The following is a 7,157-nucleotide window of genomic DNA, read 5'->3' on the forward strand; positions in this document are numbered from 1 at the left end:
ATGCTAGAATATTGCTAAAAGCGGCGTAAAACTAACTCACTCACTCACTCTAACTATAACCTCAAATTCAATAAAGGAAGGATTTAAGGTATATTCGCATGTAGAATCTGATTCCATGCGGATACCCAAAAATCGATTTGCTTGACTTTTTGAAATCTGAGAAATAGAATCAGTTCAATTCTGTCAGAATATTCAATTTCTACGTTGGAAATTTCACCACTATTCCAAACGAAAAACCTGATTAACAGCTTCCTTCTCATCAGTCATTTGTCATTACAGATGGTAACCATAGCTACAGCTGAACATCTGTCTTGCAATTTCTCATAACTGAAACGAATTGTCATGTTTACGTTTCTGAGGAAACCTGTTTGTGGACATATTTGAATTTGGGGTAAGGACATACAGTTTAACACTGTAATATGAGATACAGTGCTTCCATGTTCACAAATCAATCGTTTATTCTGACACTCCAATGACAAACTACCATGTTGATATTAATAACTAGACAGGTTATAATTCACCGAGGAATTTTAATTCGATATAGGGAGTATTATAATACAGAATATGATGCAGGGTTGAATTACATGTCGAATGGTCAAACCAAAAGTCACAAATGATAATCTTTGATAGCTTTTCAGGTAAGCCTGTGTAAGCTAAATGTCCTTTCATCAATCCGATACTGACAGGTCCATCGATTGCCAAACTGGTATGTATCGCCGACCAAATAGAAATGATTACCTCGTTATTCCCGGCTTAAGTGCTCTATATGGCTTCTCCATGCATTACTCTGAAAGACCAACACACTGAATCTATCAGCTGAACTTAAAATATCGAGGATAGATGGCGGCTGTTCTTTGCTCGTCGTGTTATCTCTTCTATTTCATTTGACTGCAGACTATTCTGAATGATTTGAAGTACCAGTCTCTTTTAAGTATTCACCGAATAAGGTTGCCATTGGTTTATCAAAGAGGTGTCCTTTGATTGATAAAGTAGATGGACATTTCTTTCCTCTGTTTGCAACAAAAACAGAGCTAAATGACTGTATGTTTGCAACACAAGTACAGGCTATACGAGAAAATGCCTTGGTTGTTAATGTTGATTTTGGTACTCATCTTCGTGTTAGTTAAGGACTTGCTACTTAACCATGAAATTGGTTGGTTCCGAAGTCAGTCATTGCAAGAGGTACCATCCAAGCAGGAAGCTTAACCCTATGGGCGTCTGGGATCATCTACTTAATGACTGTCCTTTGATATAGGCGAAGTCGCAAAAAAAGACTGGAAAGTACTTAAGTGATCATCACACCATTGTTAATGATAGATTCATTTTCAGAGAATCATTCCAGGTGAAATTCAAAGATGAACTGCTGATGTCACAATGATGATAGGCCAAGCGAATGAGACTATACCGTCCAATAATATTGATAGTATAATAACCATGTTGTAATTTGTACTTTTGCAACATTCTGAAATAAGGATCATCTGAGATCCAAATGTGCTTGTATGACGTTCTATATTTCTTGCATACCATTTTCACAAGGCTGAGTGTGAACTACTGAATCTTCTGCATTGGGGTCTTGAGTATCACTCCGCACAAGGGACCTATCGCACATGTATAGTAAGATCGCATTCCTCCGCCTGACGTCATCAATCAAGTGCCAGGTTATGATCACACGAAAGCAACAAACCAGAATAACATTTGACACAAAAAAACTTCCTGATTATAGATAACGCTAAAATGTGAATATCCATGATCCCAATGATGTTTACATTTATATGTTCACGGAAGTACTGCTGAACATTGGAAAAAGTAGATCCGGTAGCCGTGCAATACTGAAATCAGAGTGATCAGAGAGAATTCGCCTAAGCTTGCTATCATAAGATGAAATTGGTATGTAATAAAACAAGAGTCAATATGTCTGGGTATGTTGAAACAGAATCAAAGTGTTTAGGAGTTGACGACTATCTCTCTGCGTCTACGCTGCACTGATTGATTCTGTTATGAAACTTAAATAATGGATATCGACTGATGAAATCAATGAAATGCGCACGAGTGGAGATGATGGGATGATATGTCCCCAAACCCGTACTTTAGCGCATATACATGTACGTTTAATACATGAGAAGATGCGGTGGGGGTAGCCTAGTGGGTAAAGCGTTCGCTCGTCCCGCCGAAGACCAGGGTTCAGTTCCCCATATGGGTACAATGTGTGAAGTCCATTTCTCGTGTCCCCTGCGGTGATATTGCTAAAAGCGGCGTAAAACCATGCGCACTCACTAATACATGGGAAAATATACAATGTGGGTATAAAATGGTTCATACGATCTGTACTTCGGTATCGGAAGTTTTTTAAATAATAAAATATCTTATTACTTCATTAACCCCTCAACAATGACGCTAGATATATGTCCCAGATTCACCAAAATGTTTCAATTACTTCAACATTGTCGCCTCAAAATCGTAAATCCCTGCCTAATATTATTTTTCTTTTAAAATCTCGAGAAACACAAGGCAGTCAGGCAACTAACGAACTTTAGAGTTCACTGTCTCAAAACATTAGGGATCGATATTCGTACAAATAAAGTATTCATCTATATAGGTGAATATCGATTGTAATATAAGTAGAACCTGAAATCGATCACATGGGTATAATACATTTAGGTCATGCTTTGATTTGCAATTACAATATTTCAGTGGGCTTGTGTTAATGTTCTCCGTAGATATACAGAACCTATTGAATATCATAACACCGGGTATCAAATGAGGTACATGAACGAGGTTGGTACACTCCTTCAGTGCGTACAATCCTGGAGACCAACTTGACAAAGGAAAGGATAGCCATATTCTAATATAAAATAGCCATTACTGGACCTACGAAAGATGTTCATTGGGAGACAGATAACATTGTATTGATCAATTGTCATATTCTTACTTCGTTGTAGTTCAGCTTTGTCATAACTGTAGTGTACACTCATTTATTATGATACTTTGACTTTCTCTAATGGGAGTAGAGCATTACAATGAGAGCGGCTTGGCAATTACCTAGTGAGCGATTTGTGATAAATACACGCCCACCAACACACACACACACACACACTCTCTCTCTCTCTCTCTCTCTCTCTCTCTCTCTCTCTCTCTCTCTCTCTCTCTCTCTCTCTCTCTCTCTCTCTCTCTCTCTCTCTCTCTCTCTCTCTCTCTCTCTCTCTCTCTCTCTCTCTCTCTCAAATAAGTGACTAATGAAAATTCACCTTCAAGTAAACGGATCATTGAACAAGACAAATCTGTAACTATCATAACCATCAAAAACCGATTCATAGAACTAGGCTATGTTTCCCGTGGTTTTCGATTTAAAAGATTAGCTTATATGTGTTATGAAGGGAAGGATACGGACACCTTTCCGCGAAAAACAATGGTGTCATTTAAGTACTATGTTATCTTTGTAGCCTTCAGAATTAGGTTTGACTAAAATGAACTTCCTTGTTTACTTTATATTAGACCATCTATAGCATTTAATGCGTGGAGAGGTTCGGAACAATATAATATGTTCTGTGCATCTATCAAGCAGCTGCTAAAAGTAACCATCCCATGGACGCAATGACTGTTTAGGTATGGGTGACGTCATTGGTCGAGGTTCATAGTGTCATCCCTTGGGTGCTTATTCAAAGCGTTACTGAAACCAACAGGGTACCATTGCTGATACCGCTGAAACAAAGTAAAAGTTTTAAATGAAAGTGCAACGTAATCACAACGCCATTACGGCAATATTTGGTCAGAACACTGACGTTTTGTCAACTCAGACCCGATTTCACAAAACCAGGCACTCAATTATCCTACCAGTTATTCAATATCATTCTTAATCTAACAGCTCCTTAATTGAACAATGTTTTTCATAATCTAACGCCTATCGTCTTCCATTTCAGACAACATCGATGGTCTTGGTCCTCTCCGCGGTAGCCTTGCTCTTGGTTTCAAGGACGGATGCTAGAAACCCTATCAGTTTGGCTTGTAACCCTCTAAGTGCTAACATGATGTGTCTAGAGGGATGCCTCACGTGTTTCGAGACATTTGGGTTACAGATGTATGATACCGCTGCTTGTTGCAGAGACTGTCAACTGTCCCATGCTAACCTTCTGGATTATGGACCAGAGAGCTGCTCACATAAATATGTTCGAAGCAGCTGGCTCAAGCGGTTCGGTTAAGGACTCCAGGTGTTGACTGGCCCAGTAGCTCAATAAATGTGGTTACCGCCAAAACGAGTTTCGTTCGTTGTTTCACATTGGGAGATACAACTTCACAGAAGTGAAATAATATCGTAAGGGTTAATGACGTTGGGTGATCCTTCATGAAGAAAACCAAGTTTATAGGTTGGACACTTCTCCGTTTTTTTCTCCGTAATTTTAAGGTGATAACATCATTATGATGTCACATGAACCAGATTCGTTCTTTGTAAAATTGTGTTATTGCAATTTGGTCGAGGCGAAATGAGTGGTTATATGCTAATTTGTTGGTATCATAACACAAATTGAATAACGAGCCATAATTATAATGATATATAGCCAGTGTGCTGAATGAATGTGGCTTCTATGAATATCTCAAAATTTCTAAAGCTCCCTTACTGTTTTCATGTGATCACCTTCCTACGCTGAATAAATCAATGGCGACGCCTACTGGTTTCATTGGCGCAATTTCTATTTGGCTGCTGCACACAGTATAACTACCATCTTTTTAATGCCTTGCCTGCAACATAGCAGTTTACATGTAAGGGGAGATCTAATTCCGATAAACGATACACATCTCAAATGGGAATCTGATTTAATCATACATGTGAGCTTCCCTAACGCTCACAAGAATTAGTAATGGTTCAATACACTATCACATGTCAGTATGCAATTGAGAACGGCATACTCCCTCTTGAGACGGCGGAAGGCTGCAAAGTGCTAATCCTATCTGTGAATGAATGAGTTGATTGAGTAAATTGTTAATTATTGTTCAACATTATCCCCTCCGATGTCCACACACTTCTACCAAGGATAGTGGGTTGCCCTGTTCCCAGTGGTGTAGGCAACCTCCTGGTGTAAATAGTCCACCGGCGCAGAAATACCGTCATCATCATTTGCATAAAGCTTGTGGACAGTTCCTTCTTCACGTTTAGGAAACTCTTGAGATACAAAATCTGTTGAACACAGAAAACCAAAGTGGTGGTTTTGAGGTTTCTATCAAGAAGTTTACATCAGGAGTTCACGGCATCTTGTGATCTAATGATGTATGACTCTTCATAAATCCAACATAGAACGCTTACACATTTGAATTTGGCTTATCGAAAACTGACAGAGAACGTCATCTTATCGCCAACAAAGACGCGACACCACCGCAGTCAACTAAGTAAGCACGCAACAATAAAGAGATTACTATGTTACTAGGACTAATTTCTACAACGTCATACTCAAGTTACTACTACGAATGCTACGAATACTATGAATATTGTACTGCTGCTACTTCTACTACTACTACTACTACTACTACTACTACTACTACTACTACCGTTTTGACTATGTACCACATAGAAAAGACGGAGGCAGTGAGTTTAGTGAGGTACAAGACATCAGAGGAAACCGTTACAAGAACTAAATATAAGCACAAAGTATTATATTGGACCGCCTCCGTGGTGTAGTGGTTAGAGCGTCCGCCAGGAGAGTGGAAGGTCGCGGGTTCGAGCCCCGACCGCGTCATACCAAAAGACGTTAAAATATGGTACTTGTTGGTCCCAGTCTGGCGCTCGGCATTAATGGGTACAACAAGGACTGTTCGGCTCGGAGTCAGTATAATGTGTCTGAGTGGGGTATTCATGCTTCACTGCGGCATGGTATCTCAGTGGGCTAGCACTATTAAACCAGCTTCAGTCTGGGCTAGTACAAGCAGCCGCACGCACGCACGCACGTCGAAATATTCTCAAGCACGACGCTAAACCCAATTTCACCTCACCTCACCTATTGTGGATATTCATCAGCAGACATACCTACCTGGCCCTCTTAATGCTGCATTTTAGGGATGCGTGTGGCTTCTTTGCCGTTTCTACTAAAGTCAACCTTGTTGCCCAGCAAACTTGTGTGTGTACTTATCCCCACTTCCCAGCAACACTGTAAAAATGATAATGATATGATAATGATCCGCTACTCGGACACAAATACAGCTGAGACAGGGCAGGATCTAGACTAACGCTTAGTCTCTGAATATATATAATTTTGATCGTAACGCACAAACCCATTTAAATTCAAAAGGAGCCCCAGGGAGGAAATCTAGACTTGCTACATTTATAGCTTTAGCTTTGCAGAGAAGGCTGGGAAGTAGGTAAAATAATGTGGTGCAGAGACTGTGAGACAGACTACTTTGCATCCAGCCTGGCGATGTGCCCCTGCTATCATGGGAAGTCAAAAGTATACGAGAGATGTGTCTCCGAATTTCCAAAGGTGCTGTAGTCTCTGGTAATCTTTTATCGTATTATGTCATAACCTGAGGGACAAAAGACACTTTTAATACCTCTTAACTGATTGAGCAGTGAATATGATTTCCCAATGAAAATATCTCTCAGGTTTTCGATATTGTAGGCATATCTTCGTGATAGTATTTTTTAGATATAATTTTGTTCAAAACTTTTCAAGTAAAATTCATTTCGCATAATGAAAAACTGCTGATGGATATCTAATCATCTTACCTTTGAAAATCAATAAATTCACTTTTTTGTTACAGAATTTTTCTAACATGGTAGTGGCAATGCATTTGCAAATTCATTTCTTACCTCACTGAACCAATATATTTTTATACCAAAATTACCCACCCACTCATTAATTTTTACTGTTCCAGCAATGAGTGAAGAGGGTAACAAGACATGATCCAATTTAACAACACTTCTTTAAATTTTCAGTTACATAAAGAACAACCTCGGGGTTCTTTCTTTTGCCTCTCAGTTTAGCTCAGGTTTTGGGGGGATTGGCATTTTTATGTTCTGAAAAACTCCACTCAGCGACATTTCGTTCTTCGTTGCAAGCATGAATGTGTCATGGCCTTCCACGAAGATATACTTACAAAAAAATGGTTACTGGTAGCATATGCGTGACGTTTATTTTGTCCTGAATTGTTGATCAACATCTCATTTCATCTCT

The sequence above is a fragment of the Haliotis rubra genome, unplaced genomic scaffold, assembly GCF_003918875.1.
Source record: "Haliotis rubra isolate DU_JTF1 unplaced genomic scaffold, ASM391887v1 Scf6, whole genome shotgun sequence".
NCBI classification, from domain to species: domain Eukaryota; kingdom Metazoa; phylum Mollusca; class Gastropoda; order Lepetellida; family Haliotidae; genus Haliotis; species Haliotis rubra.